This window comes from Lepus europaeus, chromosome 20, assembly GCF_033115175.1.
Source record: "Lepus europaeus isolate LE1 chromosome 20, mLepTim1.pri, whole genome shotgun sequence".
In the NCBI taxonomy this organism is placed as follows: Eukaryota; Metazoa; Chordata; class Mammalia; order Lagomorpha; family Leporidae; genus Lepus; species Lepus europaeus.
In genome coordinates, this window is record NC_084846.1 from 10295308 (window position 1) to 10318194 (window position 22887).

The following is a 22887-nucleotide window of genomic DNA, read 5'->3' on the forward strand; positions in this document are numbered from 1 at the left end:
AATTTTCTATTGTCAAAATTAGTAACTCACCCTTGGTCCACATCCTATTGTCTTAAATCTCAAAAGTAATTCTGCAAGCTTAGTGTGAATAAGTCACCTCTACATATATTTCCAGCTTCTTGCACATCAAATTGTTCTGATAACTCAATATCCTTTGTGATTATCCTTTGCCTTTGCCACTGCATCATTTACTAAAAGTCATATCACTTCCTCTGCTATCTGGAATGTCCTACTGTTCAATATGTGTCTGTAGATTGCCTTCCCTTTCTAAAGGAAACTGGAATCCATCTGTCTCTTGTAACACACACAGCACTGCTTCTTCATTTCATTTCATTTGGCTCCATTTATTACCCAGTGTTTCAAAAGTTAATAGTGACCGGTACTGATGTCATCATATTGTTATACATTTCAATTTTAATTTTTAAAATGTTGTGTCTTGGCTTTTGTTTGCTCTTTTATTTTATTTAATTAGTTATTTTTATTATTTTTTCATAGATACAATTAAAACACAGGGGTGACTTTTGACCTCACAGTCCTTCAGTGAACAGCTGGTGCTCTCAGATCTTGGCTTTCCTCATGTCCATTTCATTTTCACTCTCTCTGTATCTCCGTCCTTCTCTCTCTCTCTCTTTCTCCCTCTCTCTCTCACTCTACTTTCTCAAATATATCTTCCATGTTTATTTAAATAGAGCATAAATTATTGCCCAGTGGAGTGGGAATCATTAGCAATATTGCAATTTTTGGCTCAGAATAGCTAGAAGAGAAGTTTTGGCATGTTATCCCCACACAGAAATAATCCAAATGTAAGGCAGTGGGAATGCTCATTACTCAGATGTGGCCATTTTGCAATGCTGAATTCTGCCTCATATAAACATAATTATGATCTTTCAACTATGGTTAAAACAAAACAACTATGGGAGAGTGGCAAGATGGCAGAATAGCAAGGGAGCACAGGAAGAGACAGTTTAATAAAAGTGGAGATACTGCAGGTTCAAGGAAGAGTAGGGGAAGAAACAGCAGAGGAAACTCTTCTGGAACTAGTGATTCACAGTGGATCTGCATGGAGAGCATGGGAGCCCACGGTTCTGGACACCAGCGGCAGACTCAACACACCAGCGCTGGAACGTGAGGTGAGCCGAACCTCAATAGCCTGAGACACCAGTGGGCAAGTGGAAAGAGGAGACTAGAGGGAACAAGGCTTGAAGCCCCATGGGGAAAAGTTCACCAGGCTAACTAGAAGAGAGAGGAAAAAAAAGTGACCAATACAAAAAACGAGTTTCCCTCTGCTCAACTCTCAAAGGCGAGCAAGACAAAGAGCAGGCGCCATTTTGGACATACGTCATAAGCAGGGTGACCTTGGGTCTGCAACCACCCTCAGCCAAGCAGAAAAACCTTACTCTGGTTGGGGGAAATAACAGGAGATTAGAACCTAGTGAATGTGTGGTGCTAATGAACTGAGACTGTGAAAAAAGAGACGGTGGGGGAGAGAACTCATGGAATTCACATGAGTACTTTCCAGAGACGCTACAATTCGGTAACCTTGGCAACCAAGTGGGAGACTGCAGGAGAATTTGAGCCCATGCTGAGGGAGCACAGATTCCCTGTGTGGTCCTTGGGAAAGAGCTTCCAACCTCTGGCTTCTGTGAGTATATCATTCACCAGCTAACTGCCTCCAATTCCGCTCCTTTGTGCAGAATTACATCCCTTTTTAATAAAAAAAAAGAAAGAGAGATTTACCATGCCTAACCTGGGAGTGTCACCTTTGACACACCTTTAACCCTGAGGAACCAAACAGAGCTCTCAGGCCACACCCATCTCAAGCCTCTAAGGCTCCATCAAAAGCAGACAGTCCACTTAATACAGTCATAGTATAACAAGAACAAACACAACAGCGAAGGAAGAAGAATCCAAAGAATATCTCCACAATGCCAAGCAACAAATGCAGAAACTGAGGAAACAAGAACAGGGAAGACATTATGATACCCCCAAATGAACAAGACACTCCAAGCCAAGATTATGAAGATGATGAGATAGAAGATACAGGTTTCAAAAAATTTATAAGAACTAGAAGTTTTCAAAAACAAATGCTTGAGCTATGGAATTCCTTACTGGACAGGATAGAAAATCTCCTTCGAGAAAATGAAATCTTAAAGAGGAATCAAAATGAAATGCAGAAACTAGTAGAACATGAAACTGAGATAGTGACAAGAAACTATAATGAAATGAAGAACTCAATAGATCAAATGGCAAACACATTAGAGAGCCTTAAAAACAATCAGTGAAACAGAAGAGAGAATATCGGACTTAGAAGACAGAGCACAGGAAAGTATACAGTCAAACCAAAGAAAAGAAGAGGAAATTAGAAATCTAAAAAATATTGTCGGGAATCTACAGGATACTATTAAAAAAACCAATATTCGGGTTCTAGGAGTTCCTGAAGGCATGGAGAGGGAGAAAGGATTGGAACAACTTTTTAGTGAGATACTTGCAGAGAACTTCCCCGGTCTGGAGAAGGACAGAGAAATCCTAGTACAGGAAGCTCATAGAACCCCTAATAAACATGACCAAAAGAGACCCTCACCACGACATGTTGTAATAAAACTCACCACAGTGAAACATAAAGAAAATATTCTAAAATGTGCAAGAGAGAAACGTCAGATTGCTCTCAGAGGATCTCCAATTAGACTCACAGCAGACTTCTCATCAGAAACCCTACAGGCGAGGAGGGAATGGAGAGACATAGCCCAGGTACTAAGAGAGAAAAACTGCCAGCCCAGAATAGTATATCCTGCAAAGCTCTCATTTGTGAATGAAGGTGAAATAAAGACCTTTCACAGCAAAGAGAAGTGGAAAGAATTTGTTGCCACTCGTCCAGCCCTGCAAAAGATGCTTAAAGATGTGTTACACACAGAAACACAGAAACACGGTCACCAATATGAAAGAAGGTAAAGGAAGGAAATCTCACAGCAATAGATCACAGGAAGTTCAAAGTAAATATTAGGAAATATCTTTGGCAAATGGCAGGGCAAAGTTACTATTTATCAATAGTCACATTGAATGTTAATGGCCTGAAGTGTCCAGTTAAAAGACACCGGTTGGCTGATTGGGTTAAGGAACAAAACCTACCTATTTGCTGTTTACAAGAAACACATCTTTCCAACAAAGATGCATACAGACTGAAAGTGAAAGGCTGGAAAAAGATATACCATGCCAACAGAAATAAAAAAGAGCAGGTGTAGCCAACTTAATATCGGACAACATAAACTTCAACACAAATTCTGTTAAGAGAGACAAAGAGGGGCACTGTATAATGATTAGGGGATCAATTCAACAGGAAGATATAATGATTATCAATGTATATGCACCTAATTACAGGGCACCGGTTTATTAAAAAGATTTGTTAAGGGACTTAAAGGGAGACTTAGACTCCAATGCCATAGTACTGGGGGACTTCAATACTCCACTCTCAGAAATAGACAGATCAGGGGGCGGAGCCAAGATGGCGGATAGTGAGGACGTGCACCGATAGTCTGGGAAAATATAGTTTAATAAAAGTGGAATTACTGTAGCCTCAGGAAAAGTCTCAAGAAAAAAACTGCAGAGGAAACACTTCTGGATCTAGTGGATGTGACACAGAGAACCTACAGGGAGCCCACCGTGTGGAAGCCCAGCTGTGGGAGTCGAGCCACAGAATCTCACCGGCGCGGGAATGGGAGGTAAGACAAAAACCTCAAAAACCCGAGACATTGGCGGGGAAAGGCAGAGGCTTTGGCCCCACTGGGCAAAGATCACCAGGCTGACTGGAGGAGAGAAAAAAAAAACACGAATAAATCAGGGGAACCAGCACAGACACTAGCCTCTCTCTCCACTCACCTTACAAAGCCGAGCAAAACAAAGAGCAGGAGCCATTTTACATATGTAAAGCGGCAACCACGAGTAGCCAGGCAGAAAAACTTGACTCTGGTTGGAAGAAAAAACAGGAGGTTAGAATCTAGTGAAAACAGGTGAAGTTAACTATCACGACTATGAAAACCCGAGGGGGGGTGAGTGAACTCACTGAGTACACAAACTCAGTAACCTTGGGACTCTGGCGAAACTTGAGAACACATTAAGGGCTGTATAAACTCTTTGTGTGGTCCCAGGGGTAGATCAAACGAATACCCACAGAGGCCAGATTTCAACTACCCTCAATTCCACTCAGCTGTGCGGAATTACTTCCCAACTGAGTCAAAAGAGAGAGAGAGAGAGAGAGAGAGAGAGAGAGAGAGAGAGAGATCGAGCAAGGAGCAAGGGAGAGAACAATTTGGGTGAGTCACTTTTTGCACAGCCTTATACCTGAAGAATCAAGCAGAGCTTTCTGGCCACATCCATCACAGCCTAAAAGGATCCATCAAAGCAGACAGCACACTTAGAGGCATAGAATAATGAGAAAAAAAACACCACAGCAAAAAAACACATAAATTATCTCCAACATGCCAAACAACAAACGTAGAAACTGAGGTAACAAGAGCAAGGAAGACACTATGATGCCAACAAGTGAACAAGACACCCCAATTCAAGAATATGAAGATGAAGAGATAGAGGAAATGCACGAAGCGGATCTCAAAAAATTGATAAGAACATTAAGAAGTTCTAAAAAACAAATTCTTGAACTACAGAAATCCTTAATGGACAAGATAGAAAATCTCTCTCGCGAAAATGAAATATTAAGGAGGAATCAAAATGAAATGAAACAACTAGTAGAACATGAAACTGAGATAGTGACAAGAAACTATAATGAAATGAAGAACTCAATAGATCAAATGGCAAACACATTAGAGAGCCTTAAAAACAGAATGGATGAAGCAGAAGAGAGAATATCGGACTTAGAAGACAGAGCACAGGAAAGTATACAGTCAAACCAAAGAAAAGAAGAGGAAATTAGAAATCTAAAAAATATTGTCGGGAATCTACAGGATACTATTAAAAAACCCAACATTCGGGTTCTAGGAGTTCCTGAAGGCATGGAGAGGGAGAAAGGATTAGAAGGCCTTTTTAGTGAGATACTAGCAGAAAATTTCCCAGGTTAGGAGAAGGACAGAGACCTCCTAGTACAGGAATTCATAGAACCCCTAATAAACATGACCAAAAGAGATCCTCACCACGACACATCATAATCAAATTCACCACAGTGAAACATAAAGAAAAGATCCTAAAATGTGCAAGAGAGAAATGCCAGATTAATCTCAGAGGATCTCCAATTAGACTCACAGCTGACTTCTCACCAGAAACCCTACAAGCTAGGAGGGAATGGCGAGATATAGCCCAGGTACTAAGAGAGAAAAACTGCCAGCCCAGAATAGTATATCCTGCAAAGCTCTCATTTGTGAATGAAGGTGAAATAAAGACCTTTCACAGCAAAGAGAAGTGGAAAGAATTTGTTGCCACTCGTCCAGCCCTGCAAAAGATGCTTAAAGATGTGTTACACACAGAAACACAGAAACACGGTCACCAATATGAAAGAAGGTAAAGGAAGGAAACTCACAGCAAAAGATCACAGGGAATTCAAAGTAAATATTAGAAAATGTCTTTGGTAAATGGCAGGGCAAAGTTACTATTTATCAATAGTCACAGTGAATGTTAATGGCCTGAAGTGTCCAGTTAAAAGACACTGGTTGGCTGATTGGGTTAAGGAACAAAACCTACCTATTTGCTGTTTACAAGAAACACATCTTTCCAACAAAGATGCATGCAGACTGAAAGTGAAAGGCTGGAAAAAGATATTCCATGCCAACAGAAATGAAAAAAAAGCAGGTGTAGCCATATTAATATCAGACAACATAAACTTTACCACAAAAACTGTTAGGAGAGACAAAAAGGGGCACTATATAATGATTAGGGGATCAATTCAACAGGAAGATATAATGATTATCAATGTATATGCATCTAATTACAGGGCACCGGTTTATTTAAAAGACTTGTTAAAGGACTTAAAGGGAAACTTAGACTACAATACAATAGTACTGGGGGACTTCAACACTCCACTCTCAGAGATAGACAGATCAACAGGACAGAAGATCAACAAGGAGACAGTAGATTTAAATGACACTATAGCCCAAATGGATCTAACAGATATCTACAGAACTTTTCATCCTACACATAAAGCATTTACATTCTTCTCAGCAGTACATGGAACCTTCTCTAGGATTGACCACATACTAGGCCATAAAGCAAGTCTCAGCAAATTCAAAAGAATTAGAATCATACCATGCAGCTTCTCAGACCACAAAGGAATGAAATTGGAAATTAGCAACTCAGGAATCCCTAGAGCATGTGCAAACACATGGAGATTGAACAACATGCTCCTGAATGAACAATGGGTCATAGAAGAAATTAAAAGAGAAATCAAAAACTTTCTGGAAGTAAATGAGGATAACAGCACAACATACCAAAACCTATGGGATACAACAAAAGCAGTGTTAAGAGGAAAGTTTATATCAATAGGTGCCTACATCAAGAAACTGGAAAGGCACCAAATAGATGAACTTTCAAGTCATCTCAAGGATCTAGAAAATCTGCAGAGAACCAAACCCAAACCCAGTGGGAGAAGAGAAATAATTAAAATCAAAGAAGAAATCAACAGGATTGAATCCAAAATACATTACAAAAAATCAGCCAAACGAGGAGCTGGTTTTTTGAAAAAATAAACAAAATTGACACCCCATTGGCCCAACTAACTAAAAAAAGAAAAGACCCAAATCAGTAAAATCAGAGATGAAAAAGGAAACGTAACAACAGACACCACAGAAATAAAAAGAATCATCAGAAATTACTACAAGGACTTGTATGCCAGCAAACAAGGAAATCTATCAGAAATGGATAGATTCCTGGACACATACAACCTACCTAAATTGAGCCAGGAAGACATAGAAAGCCTAAACAGACCCATAACTGAGACAGAAATTGAAACAGTAATAAAGGTCCTCCCAACAAAGAAAAGCCCAGGGCCAGATGGATTCACTGCTGGATTCTACCAGACATTCAAAGAAGAACTAACTCCAATACTCCTCAAACTCTTCAGAACAATCGAAAAAGAGAGAATCCTCCCAAATTCTTTTTATGAAGCCAGCATCACCTTAATTCCTAAGACAGAAAAAGATGCAGCATTAAAAGAGAATTACAGACCTATATCCCTGATGAACATAGATGCAAAAATACTCAATAAAATTCTGGCCAATAGAATGCAACAACACATCAGCAAGGTCATCCACCCAGATCAAGTGTGATTTATCCTTGGTATGCAGGGATGGTTCAATGTTCGCAAAACAATCATCGTGATACACCACATTAACAGACTGCAGAAGAAAAACCATATGATTCTCTCAATAGACGCAGAGAAAGCATTTGATAAACTACAACACCCTTTCATGATGAAAACTCTAAGCATGCTGGGTATAAAAGGAACATTCCTCAAGACAATCAAAGCAATATATGAAAAGCCCACGGCCAACATCCTATTGAATGGGGAAAAGTTGGAAGCATTTCCGCTGAGATCTGGTACCAGACAGGGATGCCCACTCTCACCACTGCTATTCAATATAGTTCTGGAAGTTTTAGCCAGAGCTATTAGGCAAGAAAAAGAAATTAAAGAGATACAAATTGGGAAGGAAGAACTCAAACTATCCTTCTTTGCAAATGATATGATTCTTTATTTAGGAGATCCAAAGATTTGTATTAAGAGAATATTGGAACTCATGGAAGAGTTTGGCAAAGTAGCAGGATATAAAAATCAAAGTACAAAAATGAACAGCCTTTGTATACACAGGCAATGCCATGGCTGAGGAAGAACTTCTAAGATCAATCCCACTCACAATAGCTACAAAAACAATCAAATACATTGGAATAAACTTAACCAAGGACATTAAAGATCTCTATGATGAAAATTACAAAACCTTAAAGATAGAAATTGAAGAGGATACCAAAAAATGGAGAAATCTTCCATGCTCATGGATTAGAAGAATCAATATCATCAAAATGTCCATTCTCCCAAAAGCAATTTATACATTCAATGCAATACCAATCAAAATACCGAGAACCTTCTTTTCAGATGTGGAAAAAATGATTCGGAAATTCATATGGAGACACAGGAGACCTCGAATAGCCAAAGCAATCTTGTACAACAAAAACAAAGCCGGAGGCATCACAATACCAGATTTCAGGACATACTACAGGGCAGTTGTTATCAAAACAGCATGGTACTGGTACAGAAACAGATGGATAGACCAATGGAACAGAGTAGAAACACCAGAAATCAATCCAAACATCTACAGCCAACTCATGTTTGATCAAGGATCCAAAACCAACCCCTGGAGTAAGGACAGTCTATTCAATAAATGGTGCTGGGAACATTGGATTTCCACATAAAGAATCATGAAGCAAGACTCCTACCTTTCACCTTACACAAAAATGTACTCAACATTGATTAAAGACTTAAATATAGGACTTGACACCATCAAATTATTAGAAAGCATTGGAGAAACCCTGCAAGATATTGGCACTGGGAAAGACTTCTTGGAAAAGATCCCGAAGCACAGGCAGTGAAAGGCAAAATTAACATTTGGAATTGCATCAAATTGAGAAGATTCTGAACTTCAAAAGATACAGTCAGGAAAGTGAAGAGGCAACCGACAGAATGGGAAAAAATATTTGCAAACTATGGAACAGATAAAGAGCAGATAACCAGAATCTACAAAGAAATCAAGAAAATCCACAATATCAAAAGAAACAACCCACTTAAGAGATGGGCCAAGGACCTCAATATACATTTTTCGAAAGAGGAAATCCAAATGGCCAACAGACACATGAAAAAATGTTCAAGATCACTAGTAATCAGAGAAATGCAAATCGAAAGCACAATGAGGTTTCACCTCACCCCGGTGAGAATGGCTCAAATTCAGAAATCTACCAACAACCGATGCTGGAGAAAATGTGGGGAAAAAGGGACACTAACCCACTGTTGGTGGGAATGCAAACTGGTTAAGCCACTATGGAAGCCAGTCTGGAGATTCCTCAGAAACTTGAATATAACCCTACCATACAACCCAGCCATCCCACTCCTTGGAATTTACCCAAAAGAAATTAAATTGGCAAACAAAAAAGCCGTCTGCACATTAATGTTTATTGCAGCTCAATTCACAATAGCTAAGACCTGGAACCAACCCAAATGCCCATCAACAGTAGACTGGATAAAGAAATTATGGGACATGTACTCCATAGAATACTATACAGCAGTAAGGAACAATGAAACCCAGTCATTTGCAACAAGGTGGAGTAATCTGGAAAACATCACGCTGAGTGAAATAAGCCAGTCCCAAAGGGACAAATATCATTTGTTTTCCCTGATCAGTGACAACTGAGCACCAAAGGGGAAACCTGTTGAAGTGAAATGGACACTATGAGAAACAGTGACTTGATCAGCACTTGTCCTGACTGTTGATGTACATTTTAATACTTTATCCCTTTTAGTATTTTTTTGTTCTAGAACTATTGGTTGAACTCTGTAATTAACACACAATTATTCTTAGATGTTTAAATTTAACTGAAAAGTGATCCCTGTTAAATATAAGAGTGGTAATAAGAAAGGGAGGAGATGTACAATTTGGGACATGCTCAATCGGACTTGCCCCAAATGGTGGAGTTAGAAATGTGCCAGGTATCTTTCTCTGAAGGGAGGAAGGAACCTCCACTGTGACATGGCCTTGACTAAACAAGTTCAGAGTCGGTGAACTCAATGGACTTCTATAGCCTAGACAGCTCATAGCAAGAGTCTCGGGTGATTGCTGACGTCATAAATAAGAGTGCCAATTGTTAAATCAACAATGGGAGTCACTGGGTACATGCTCCCCATGTAGGATCTCTATCCTTAATCTGTTTTACTATGATACTGAAAAACACTACTAGTCAAGCAATACCCTATACCTTGTGCGGTTGTGTGAATGCAGCCTGTTGAAATCCTTGCTTAGTATATACTAAGTTGATCTTCAGTATATGAAGGTAATTGAAAATGAAACTCAATAAAGGGTGGGATGGGAGAGGGAGAGGGGAGGACCACGGGAGGGAGGGAGGTTGGGGGGGTTGCCACGACAATACAAAAGTTGCACTTTGTAAATTCACATTTATGAAATAAAAAAACAATAAATGTGCCAGGGGATTCCAATACAATCCCATCAAGGTTGCATATACCAATACTATCTCACTAGTCCAATTGATCAAATTCAGTTTACAATTGGTCACATTGATAGGTCTAAGCGTCAAAGGGATCACACAAACAAGACTAGTGTCTGCTAATACTAACTGATAGAATCAAAAAGGAAGAGAACAATCCAACATGGGAAGCGGGATACACAGCAGACTCGTAGAATGGCAGATGTCCTAAATAGCACTCTGGCCTCAGAATTAGCCCTTAAGGCATTCGGATCTGGCTGAAGAGCCCATGAGAGTATTTTAGGCATGGAAAGCCAAGACACTCTGGCAAAAAAACAAAAAAAAGAAGACCTAAATGGGAAAATGAATCTTGATGTGAATGGAATCGGAGAGGGAATGGGAGATGGGAGGGGTGCGTGTGGGAGGGAAATTATGGGGAGGGAAGCCAATGTAATCCATAAACTGTACTTCTGAAATTTATATTTACTAAATAAAATAAGAAATCTTTACTTAATATATACTAAATCGATCTTCTGTATAAAAAGATAATTGAAAATGAATCTTGATGTGAATGGAATGGGAGAGGGTGCGGGAGATGGGAGGGGTTCAAGTGGGAGGGAAGTTATGGTGGGGGAAAGCTGTTGTAATCCATAAACTGTACTTTGGTCATTTATATTTACTAAATAAAAGTAAAAAAAAAACACCTTAAAAAAGCTTTAACAAAGAGGAAGACCCTCTCATCCCGGGGGAGGAGACCCTCTTAGACATGTGGATCAGGACTGTTACCCAGAGTTTCTCTTAGTTATTGCACCTGACTTTAGGATCCAAAACATTTTGCCAAGTTGTGCCTTTCCTTCTGGAATTGTAAATGAACACAATGATGATAGCTGTTTATACTGTGAAGCGGATGTTACAGAGAACACGCCAGTGGCACTCACTGTTAAGCTAATGACGCCTTGTGAATGTAAGATCTCCAGAGACGTACCTGAGGATGCTTGTCTATTTGTTGGAAAATAAAATTTGAATGTTCCCTCCCCCAAAAAAAAGCTTTAAAAAGATAAGAAAAAGACCCAAAAAAACTGTAGTTACCAAGAGGTATGCATAGGAATAATTGTAGAAAATTATACAACTGCCACAGCAGAATTTCCTCCACTGTAAAATTACATAAATGACCTCAGCTGGCTAGTGTCATTGTCACTGCAGAACCAGAAATGTATTCATCGCTACATATGATGAATGGTAATCACCCAATTCTTTTGTTATCAGGTTGGGAAGAATCTTGGGAAAGTTGGGGAGAAATATTGTGTGTCATTTGAGAGAGCACACAGCCAAAGGGTGGTTGCTTAAATTCTATAAAGCAGTATCATTTAAACAAATTTATAAGACTGGAAAAGAATTAAATGAGGAATTCCTCTGCATAATCTGAGAAATGAATTGCAATAACTGGGGCAGACGTGACACAGTGGCTTAAGTCTCTGCTTGAGACTCCCACAAGCCATTCCACAGTGCCTGGGGTTGGGTCCCATTTCTACCTTTTGATCCAGCTTCCCACAAATGTATGGCTCAAGTGCATGAGACCATGCCACCAACATGGGAGACACAGATGGAGTTCCTGGCTCCTGACTTGTGTCTGGCCCAACTTTGACTGTTGCAGGCATTTGGGGAGTGAACCAACAGATGGAATACCCCTCTCTATCTCTCTGTCTGTGTCGCTGTCATTCTTCCTTTCAAATAAACAAAAAATGAATAAATAAGCATTATTTTGAAGTCATTGCACTGTCCATCACTGAGACTCAGGGCTCTGTGGTAATGAGAACTTCTTGGAAGAGAGTTGTTTTATGGCTTCCCAGTGAAGAGTCTTTTCAGTGCACCCATCATGTCCTTATTCCTCAGGCTGTATATGAAGGGATTCAGCATGGGGGTGACCACGCTGTACATCACCGAGGCCGTGGCAGTGGAGTGTGAGTTGTGGGTAGCAGAGGAACTAAAGTAAACACCCAGGCAGGTGCAATAAAATAAGGAGACGACAGACAGGTGAGAGGCACAGGTGGAGAATGCCTTATACTTCCCCTGAGATGAGGGGATGGCACGGATGGAGGAGATGATCTTAGAGTAGGAGTAAAGGATCCCAGCCAGGGGACCACAGAACAGCAAGCCTGCTGCAAAATACATGACCATGTTGTTAGGAAAGGTGTCAGAGCAGGCAATCTGGATCACCTGGTTCAGTTCACAGAAGAAGTGGGGGATTTCCAGCTGTGTGCAGAAGGACAGCCGCAGCACCAGTAGGCTGTGTGACAAGGAATTTAGGACACTGATGACCCAGGACACCAGCACCAGCTGCACACAGAGCCGGGGGTTCATGATGACCATGTAGTGCAAGGGGTGGCAGATGGCCACAAACCTGTCATAGGCCATCACGGTCAGGAGGAAGTTGTCCAAAACTCCAAAGAGTATGAAGAAGAACATCTGGGTGATGCAGTCTGCTCGGGTGATGGCTTTGCTTTGCATCTGGATGTTCACCAGCATCTTGGGGACGGTGGTGGAGATGAAGCAGACGTCTACCAAGGACAGGTTGGAGAGGAAGAAGTACATGGGCGTGTGGAGGTGGGGATCTGAGAGGATGGCCAGGACGATGAACAGGTTTCCAGCCACAGTGACCAGGTACATGGAGAAGAAGAACCCAAATATTAGAGGCTGCAGTGCTGGGTCCTCTGAGAATCCCAGGAGAAGGAATTCAATTATTTGAGTCTCATTCCCAGGCTCCATGTGGCTAACAGAAAGAGAAAAGAAAAATAGCACAATCGTGTGATATTAATCTGGCAGAAATGCCACCATTTCTTTCTTTCTTTTTTTTAACAGGCAGAGTGGATAGTGAGAGAGAAACAGAGAGAAAGGTCTTCTTTTTTGCTGTTGGTTCACCCTCCAATGGCCGCTGCGGCCGGCGCATCTCGCTGATCCAAAGCCAGGAGCCAGGTGCTTCTCCTGGTCTCCCATGCGGGTGCAGGGCCCAAGGACTTGGGCCATCCTCCACTGTACTCCCGGGCCACAGCAGAGAGCTGGACTGGAAGAGGGGCAACCGGGAGGACTAGGCGGAGGATTAGCCTGTTAAGCCATGGCGCCGGCGACCATTTATTTCTTCAGTAAGGTCCTGGTTCCCTATAGGGTGTCTAAAATCTGCTCCCTACAGGAAGTCCCTGGGCCATCTCTAATCAGTAATTGCTGTTCTACTCTCAGCCTTCCTCCAGCACTGACATCAATCTTCCACTGTTGGTTCACTCCCCAGAGGCTCTCAGTAGTGGGAGCTGGGCCAGGTCTCAGGCAGGATCCCAGAACTCATGCCAGGCCTCCCACATGGGTGCAGGTTCTTGTTGTTCCAGGATGACAAAGAAGCAGCTGTGCTAGGGTGGGGGTGGGGAACGTGGAGGGAGAATGATGAGCGAGGGGGTCAGAGAGTGGTGACAAACAAGGGGTCCTCATCGCTGATCAGACCTGAGGACACCAGGAGTCCCTGGGCACAGCTGTCGCTGCCTTGCACCTGATGTAAACCTGGCTGTCTAATTGCCCAGGGATGGATGGCATCTCTCCTCCTCAGCTCTGTCTGTCCTTCTGCACTCTGGCCTCCATCTCGGAGGACATGGAGCTCAGGGCCCCTCCTCTGAGCCCTATTCTCATCTCTTGACACACACAAACCCACTCAGTAACCTTGGAGGAAATGGAATAAAGAGTTAAACATACTTTGAGGCAAACACGTTGAAATCTGTGCATTGAGAGTTCTTCCAAAAGCTCTATGAAGAATGCATAGCCAGGGGCTGGGCGAGTGGTGCAGCCGTTCAGATGCTGGTTGAGAACCCACGTTCTCCAGGAGGGTCCCTGGGTGTGCATCCAGGCTCTGGGGCCAATCCAGCCCCCTGCAGTTGCACACCCTGGGAGGCAGCGGATGAGGGACCAAGTGCTTGCGTCACTGTCACACATGGGGGAGACTCAGATGGAGCTCCAGGCTTCTGCCTGTCCCAGAACCTGCTGATGCAGGCACTGGGGAAGTGAACCAGTGGATGGAAAGATTCTCTCTGTGTCTCTGTCCCCCTGCCCTTTAAATAAACAGGAAAGGAGGTGAATACAAGGAAGAATTTTTTTCTAAAAAAATGCACAGTATGAGAAAACTAGGCCTGGATTCCAAGGCTTTTTGCACCAAAATGAAGCCATCCTTTAATTCTGTTTTTCCATGGACATCATGAGGTCCCCTTCTATTGAGCTCATGTCCAGTTTCTCTGAAATCTGATCTGATTGCTGAACAAACACACACACACATGCACACACTCATACACACATGCACAAGTACACACACTTACACACACCCACACATAAATGCACACACAACACACACAAATACACACGTGCACACCAACACAGGTGCACACATGTACACACCACATGCCGTGGCCTTCTGTGGCTGATCCAGTGTTCTTCTCACCCCAGCCACAACATCAGAAAATTGCATGTACCAGACACACCATTAATGTCAAATGTTCCTTCTCCATAGGATGTACAAATGGTATCCAGAATTTCAACATGTGCTTCTCCCTTGCCTGTGTGCTCTGGGGCCACAATCTGTCCATGTTTGTAAAAGTGAAAGATAAAAACTCCCTGAGTCAAAACCGAGAAATTCAGCAGCCCCCGGTGGGGAAAGCGATAACAAGCTCGGGTAGCTCCTGAGAGACTCTGAGGAAGAACAAACTCCTGGCCCTGGCACCCTTCCAACTCCCAGGATGTCCCAAGAGACCAGCAGCAGCCAGCAGAGGACACAAACACCCTCTAAGGAAAGAAGGAAGACGTCCTTCAGGTGCCAAGACTCCTCTGTGTGTGGGGAAAACAGTAAAATCAACTAAACACTCACAGTGGGAAACCCACAGTGAGCAACACATCAGGACATTGTTACAGGAAATGTTGGGGTTGTTTTCCCTGCACTTATTCCATATTGATTGGACCAACTTTTCTAAGTTTTATTTTTCATTTTTTACTTTCTTGAGTTAACACTTATTCACTTTCCCTTATAGTCAGAGGCTTAATGTTCCCCTAAACAAAAAGTTCAGCAGGTGAAAAGTAAGAAGTCCACAGGTCTGCAGGAATGTAGGCAAGAGCTAAAACAATCAAATGAAAGATGCCAATTTCACTGTACAGCAAATGCACTTATATGATGTATACTTTTATGGATAGAATACCATGTCTTGATACAGGATAATATAATTCTTATGATGAGAATATTCAAAATACCTTCTTCTAGCAACGTTTAAATTCAGAATTCCTTGTCATTGTGGTTAACCCTCGACATCCTACAGGTCTTGAAATAGGGCATCAGACTTACCCCTCATGCCTAACTGCAAATCTGAAACCAGTGACCAAGGCTTTCTTTTTTTAATTTTTAAAAAATTGTTTATTATTTTTTGATAGGCAGAGTTAGACAGTGAGAGAGAGAGAGACAGAGAGAGAGAGATAGAGACAGAGACAGAGACAGAGAGAAAGGTCTTCCTTCCATTAATTCACCCCCCCTAAATTGCTGCTATGGCTGGCGCGCTGCACCGATCCAAAGCCAGGAGCCGGGTGCTTCTCCTGGTCTCCCATGCGGGTGCAGGGCCCAAGGACTTGGGCCATCCTCCACTGCACTCCCAGGCCACAGCAGAGAGCTCACCTGGAAGAGGAGCAACTGGGACAGAAACGGTGCCCCAACCAGGACTAGAACCCGGGGTGCTGGCACTGCAGGTGGAGGATTTAGCCTAGTGAGCCGCAGTGCTGACCACCAAGGCTATCAATCTCTGCCCTCACCCCTTCTATGGCCTGCTGACCACTCCTCTACGCTGCTTCTGTGAGGTCAACTTTCATGTGGACTGCAGAGTAAAAGCTAATGGGTGCTTTTCTTTTTGTGAAATAGCCAGGCACAGAAAGACCAACTTCAGTGGGTTTTCTAAGGCCCAACAGCAGGTGAGTCAGGTGCACTTCTCAATGTTCTTGTCTGATGTCTTTTTTTTTATTATCCAAGCCAAATTATTCAAAATAATATGACCTTGTTATTCGCAATGGAGGGGGGTTGGAGAGGCAGAAGGAGAGAGAGAAAGACAGAGAGAGAGAGAGAGAGAGAGAGAGAGAGAGAATATTCTCCCAGCTGCTTGTTCACTCCCCAAATGCCCACTATAGCTGGTGCTGGGCCAGTCAGAAGGCAGGTTACCAGGACTCCATCTGAGTCTCCCATGTGGATGGCAGCGACCCATGCACTTGAGCCATCACCTGCTGCCTCCCAGGCTGTGCATTAGCAGGGAGCTGGAATTGGAATCAGAGGCAATACTTGAACCTAGGTCCTCCTATTAGGGATGCAGGTGTCCACAATCCCTGCTCTGGGTTTTGAATTCAGCTCTCTTTTTGACAAAACTCCAGAGTGCACTCAAGTCCCACTTCCCTTCTTTGTCCAGAATGTAAAGGCCTCCCCAGACCATGCTCTGTAAGGTCCTGCACAACAGCTCTGTCCATTCTACACTGAACAGGACGTGCAGAGAGTTATCCCTGGGGCCATTATGTCCTTAGCACATTGATTACATGGCACTCGGTCTTCACCTGTATCTTGTGAGAACTCAGCTGCTTCATCTCCTCTGTATTGTCACAGAGCTGTGTGAACACGTGTGCATTCTGCAGGAAAGGAAGGAAATGTGAAGTTGTGGAATAAAGAGGATGGTGGTGAGGGCATTTCTTGTAGGGGTTAAGACACCACCTGGGGCTTCCACATTCAACATCTGGGTGCCTCGGCTCAAGACTGGGCTCTGCTCTGATTCCAATGCCACTGACAGAGATAGCCAGTGATGGCTTAAGAGTGTTGTCGCTGCCATGCACATGGGAGGCCCAGATTGTGTTCCCAGCTCCTGGCTACAGCCTACTGCAGTCCTGGCTACTGCAAGCATTTTGAGAACTAACCAGTGAGTGTAAATCCATTGCCTGCAGTGCCACCATCCCAAATGGGTGCCAGTTTGAGTCCTGGCTGCTTCACTTACAATCCAGATCTCTGCTATGTCCTAGGAAAGCAGTAGAAGATGGCCCAAGTCCAAGGGCACCCGCGTGGGAGACTCGGAAGAAGCTCCTGGCTCCTGGCTACAGATCAGCTCAACATTGGCCATTGTGGAGTGAACCAGTGAATGGAAGACCTTTCTCTCTCTCTCTCTCTCTCTCTCTCTCTCTCACTCTCTCTCTCTCTCTCTCTCTCCTTCTGCCTCTCTCTGCCTCTGCCTCTCTGTAACTCTCCTGTTCAAATAAAATCAATAAACCTTTTTTTTAAAAAAAGACAACTATAAGACCAGTGCCGTGGCTCTCTTGGCTAATCCTCCACCTGTGGTGCCTGCACCCTGGGTTCTAGTCCCGGTAGGGTGCCGGATTCTGTCCTGGTTGCTCCTCTTCCAGTCCAGCTCTCTGCTGTGGCTTGGGAAGGCAGTGGAGGATGGCCCAAATGCTTGGGCCATGCACCCACATGGGAGACCAGGAGGAAGCACCTGGCTCCTGGCTTTGGATCGGTGCAGTGTGCCGGCCGTAGCAGCCATTTTAGGGGTGAACCAACGGAAGGAAGACCTTTTTCTCTGTCTCTCTCACTGTCTAATTCTGCCTGTCAAAAAAAGACAACTATATAAAATAAAATTGAACTGAGCATCAAACATTAATGAGATATAATATCCACATAATTAAATGTTATTAATATGGGTTAGTAATTAAACTTATGAATACTTTGACCTAAAATAATATAATATAAAAAGTTCCTAGAATATTCCTACACGTACGCAAATGTGCAGTGATTATTTGTTGAATGTATCAGGAATTATGCTTCAGTATATCAAGACACTTAATATATAGCAATGCTATCTTTCAAGTCCATTGAAAAACCTTGACTAGTTTGATAAAAAGCCTTCTAAGGTATTATTCTCCATTGAGAGGAAAGTGAAGTTACTCTCTTGCCTCATGGGTTAAGCCTGTGATTATAAAATAAACTGAAAATAATCTCATTGTAAAAATTAAAAGAAAAAAGAAAAAGGAAGAAGAAATTAGGGTGAGAGTGTGGGCAAGAAGGAGGGTAGGGTGGGAAGTATCATTTAAAAAACCATATAATCAATATTTAACCAATAATAAAAATACAGTGAAGAACTTTAAAATAAAGTTGGAGGAATGAAAGAATTCAGTATACAAGGAAACAATATATGTTAGATGAACATCTGGAAAACTGTTTAATATCTATGTGTGGGCAAACCATCTTACCTAAGGCAAGATGTAGACCTATTTAATTCAATAAAATTTGAAAATATTTTGTGACAAAAAATATCTATAGAGAAATAATGATATGGAGAAATGTATTGAGATGCTTATAATCAAACACAGTGAGCATAGGATAATAAATCAGCAAAACAAATGGAGCTCCAGCAGGTACAGGTATTTGGTGCAGCTGTTACAATGCCTCCTGGATGCTCACATCCAAGGGTCCCTGAATCCACTTCCAGTAGAGCTTCCTCAATTGCATACCCTAGGAGGGCAGCAGCTGATGGTTCAAGTACTTGGGACTCTGCCACCTACATCAGAAACCTGGATTGAGTTCTGGGCTCTAATCTTCAGCCTGCTTAAGCATTGAGTATTACAAACATTTGGGGAGTGAAACATCAGATGAAACATCTGCGTGTGTGTTTGTGTGTGTATGTGTGTGTCTTTCAAATAAAACTAAAAGGACATTTAAAATTTTTAAAGATATTTTTGAAACAGTGCAGCATCTCAGAATTAATAAATGACTTCATTTCACTGTCTAATCCTCTACAGAAAAATATTTGATATCTCTTACTGATTCTCAAAGTCCTTAACATACATTGGGTCATCATGATTTCATGCAAAACAGGTGCTCTGAAAAACAATACATTCATGCAACAAATTTTTGCACCACAATATATCACCTCCCAATTCCACTTTTCCAAAAATTTGATGAAGTCCCTTGTGATTTTTTAAATGAAATCACTTTAAGCCTCCCATTCCTCCTTTCATTGCAATCACTTGTCAGCAATACTCCTCTGCATCACTGTGTTCAACATTTCCCTCTTTAACATCATAAATAAATAAATATTTCAACTGGCTGATCCATAAAGCAAACACTCACAGCAGTCTCTCAGCTGTGACTTGGGATGAACTGGCTCTCAGATGACTGCAGGTAAATACTCTTGGCTTCCATTCTAACTTTGCCTGCAGTACCAGTGAATCCTTGGGCTCACCTGGATGCGTTTTCCAAGAGGACGGTCTCTGTGTGGAAGTCTGAATGCCTCCCTGGATGGTTGATGATGGAGACTGAAGCTCTCTCCCAAAGAAGACAGCAGGAGAGAGTGAAGCATTAATCCCCTAGTCACAGGCAAGTCTCCTAAAGCAACCACCACACTCAGTCCAGTCCAGGGTTGACAACAGCAGAAGAGATATTTACAACTCCCTGCATCTCCTTCCCCTGGGCACATTTCCCTCTTGTACTCCGACCCTGAGCTCATTATTGCCCTGTGGGACATCACTCTGCATAGCAATTAATTCTCTCTTGCTGATTCTATGTTCCTGAGACACCAGGTTAAACATCAGGTAGAATCAGTCTTTGTTACTCCTTCCCCACAGACTTGCTTGTGTTCCCAAGATCTAACTCTTAATACTTTATCCTGGCACCAGGTTATAATTTTCTGTAAAGTCTGAAGAATCTGCTTTCACCAGGATGTTTAGATTTCCAAAGCAATCACTTATAGTGAGAACGCAGTGCTTGATATTCCCAGAAACAAACACCTTTTCAAAAAAGAGGTGAACAAATGGAATATATACCCCTTTATATAAATCCATGAATATTACAGTACTTGGCTGCATGATGCTCTTGCCCAAACATTAGAAATGACATCTTGAGGGGCTGATGTTGTAGTGTAGCAGGTTTAGCTGGCATCCTATATGGGTGCCAGTTTGTGTCCTGGCTGATCCACATCTGATCCAACCCCCTGATAATGGCATGGAAAAAACACTGGAAGATGATTTTTGGCAGCTGCTACCCATTTGGGAGTCCTGGAAGAAGCTCCTAACTCCTGCCTTTGGCATGGCCCAATTCTAGCCATTGTGGCCATCTGGGCAGTGAACAAGCATGTGGAAGATCTCTCTCAGTAACTCTTTCAAATAAGTGATTAAATCATAAAAAGAAGAAATGTCATCTTGAGAAATTCAAGATGGCTGAATAGGGAGAAGACATGCTGATTTTGATCATGGGATATAATAAAAGAAAAAAGCAGCATTCCCAGGGGATTGTTGGAGAGAAATTTTCAGTGGTAACTATACAGAAAAAAGAGAGATGGCATGGAACAGCAGAGAGGGTATAATCATGCAGCGGTGAGTGGGTCACCACCAGTGACTCCCACAGCCAGTGGTGAATGGCACCAGCAGCATCCTATTTCTTTGGCGATATTGCCAGAGGATCTCACAGTGCCCATTGACTTCGAGTTTGGTCTGAAGTGCTAGCTGGGTGGGGGAGGCAGGGTGTCCACCTAGCCCCATGAAGGGAGAGTGAATTGGTTTCCTTCCAAACCTACACCAAGGCAGTTGGGTAGGAGGAACATCTTAATAAGGTGAGTGGAAGATGCTGAAGCCCAGGCAGGATTGGGGGATTTTACCAGAAGGAACAATCTGTGGTCCCCACTGACTTTGAGTCTGGCCTAGAAAATTATAGGGGGGGATAATGACCACATTGGCCAGTGAGGTACATTCCTCCCTCACTCTATCAGGGCACCAGACTCAACTTGCCAAGGCAGAACACTAAGCCAACCTCTGTGGTAGGCAGCTGGCTCTGTAAATGCCATGGTTCTCTCCATCAATGGAAAGGCTTGGGTGGATGAGAGTGGATCCACTATTCCCTGTGTCCTGTGATTGTGGGAATCCTTTGTGCAATAGGGAATGGGGTGAAGTTGGCTTTGTGGTCAATCACTGGGTCTGGCTTCAGAGGCTCAGAGTTCCCTGAGTTCTGGGGTTGAATCACTGCAGAGGGCTCCAATGCTCACACCGAGGCGGGCACAGATCCTTTGCATGGTTCATGTGTCCCAGTGGTTTGGGTGCATGGGCACTGTGGGCTCACCCTGTGCAGTTGGTTCATTTTCAGAGAACAGGGGGAGGTTGTGATCACTCTAGATCCCACCCATTCTCATGGTAACACTAGAGGAGATCTGAAATGTCCAAGTTGAGTGTTACTCTGAACCCTTGCCCTGAGCACCGGCCAGAGCTCCTTGGCCCCAGCCTGCACACAACTCTGGATATCTGCTGAGGGAGCAGATATTCCATTAAGCTATAGGGGCACATTGTAAAGACAAAAGCCTACAGAGTAGGAAAAACATAAAGTGTTTTCACAGATACCTAAAAATTAATGTAGAAATACAAGACCAAGGAAGAACATAACAGCACTTCATGGTTAGAATGTGAAGACAAAGAGATTGACGCCTTAAAGGAGATTCAAAAGGATGACCATAACATAACAAAACACAGAGAAGCAAACACATGAGTTAAAATATCCATTCATGACATGGATGACAAATTCTACTGGGAGACATAGACATTGAATAGAAATAAAACCAAGCTATTAGAAATGAAGAATTCAATGTCAAATAAAAAATACAGTGAAAAGCCATGGTCAGATTCAGTGAGCTAGAAGACAGAATATTCAAACTAGAAGATAAATCTTTGCGAATATCTTAGTCTGACAAAATAATGGAAGAAAAATTAGAAAGGTAAAACTAGTGTTCAGGATTTATGTGGTACTATCAAATAAGCAAACATGCATGTCTTAGGTGTTCCTGAAGGTGTGGAAAGATGGAATGGATTAAAAGACCAATTCAGTGAAATAATAGCAGAGAACTTCCCTAATTTGGAGAAAGAGCAGTTTGAGTACAGGAAGTACACTGAACTCCTTGTAGACTTGACCAGAAAACATCTTCACCATGACACACTGTAGTCAAATTCTAAACAGTAAAAGATAAAGAAAAGATTCTAAAATGTGCATAAAGAAATAACATATGATTTTCAGAGGATCTCTGACTCACAGCTGGCTTCTCATCAGAAACCACAGAGGCCAGGAGAGAAAGGAGAGATGTAGACCAAGTCCTAAAAGGAAAAAAAACTGTCAACCCAGAATACTGTGCCCAGCAAAGCTCTCATTTATGAATGAAGATTAAACATATTCCAAAACAAACAGAAATTGAAAGAACGTGTCAACATCCATCCAGTTTTACAGATGCTGCTTCAGGATGTACTACACACAGAAACAGAGAAAGATGGCAAGGTAAAAGAACGTGAATACAGAATATCTTCCAGTAAAAGTACAAGGGAAATCCAAAACAGTAGGAATGTTTATGGGAAATTGGCAGGGCCAAGTTGTTAGTTATCAGTAACAACCTTGAATGTAAATGGCTTAAATTCTCCAATCAAATGACACAGGCTAGATGAATGGATTGAAAAACAAGATTGCTTTATTTGCTGCCTGTAAGAAATACACCTGCAAGATACACACAGAATGAAAGTGAAAAAAATGTTAAAAACATTCCATGCTAACAGAATGCAAAAATGAGCAGGTATAGCCATTGCAATATCAGACAAAATAGACTTCAACACAAAAACTATTAGAAGAGACAAATAATGGCATTATGTCAT

General features: G+C 42.3%; 1 pseudogene; it reads right to left on the reverse strand.

The window, feature by feature from the left end:
- Positions 1 to 12018: 12018 nt before the first annotated feature.
- On the reverse strand, positions 12019 to 13017 carry LOC133749213 (olfactory receptor 7A17-like; annotated as a pseudogene).
- Positions 13018 to 22887: the final 9870 nt, after the last annotated feature.